We start from the raw sequence: 370 nt of genomic DNA on the forward strand, positions 1-370 counted from the left end.
GATTAAGGAAGTAGAAATATGGAGAGCCGTTAAAAGGATGAAGAAGAAGAAGGCAGCAGGGATAGATGGGATTCCAATGGAGGCGTGGATTTATGCAGGTGAAGGACTTAAGAAAAAGTTAGCGGATTTAATTAAGCTGATATGGAAAGAAGAGATGATTCCAGCGGATTGGAAGAAAAGTATTACAGTGCCGTTATACAAGAGAGGAGACAAGGAAAAAGTGGAAAATTATAGAGGTATATCTTTGTTGTGTACGGCATACAAGATCTATGCAGAGGTGCTTAGAAGCAGATTAGAAGGGAAGGTAGCTGCGAAAGAGTTAATGCCAGAGGGACAAGCCGGTTTTAGAGCTGGAAGATCAACGCTGGAT

Source organism: Wasmannia auropunctata, unplaced genomic scaffold (genome assembly GCF_000956235.1).
Source record: "Wasmannia auropunctata unplaced genomic scaffold, wasmannia.A_1.0 LD336085.1, whole genome shotgun sequence".
In the NCBI taxonomy this organism is placed as follows: domain Eukaryota; kingdom Metazoa; phylum Arthropoda; class Insecta; order Hymenoptera; family Formicidae; genus Wasmannia; species Wasmannia auropunctata.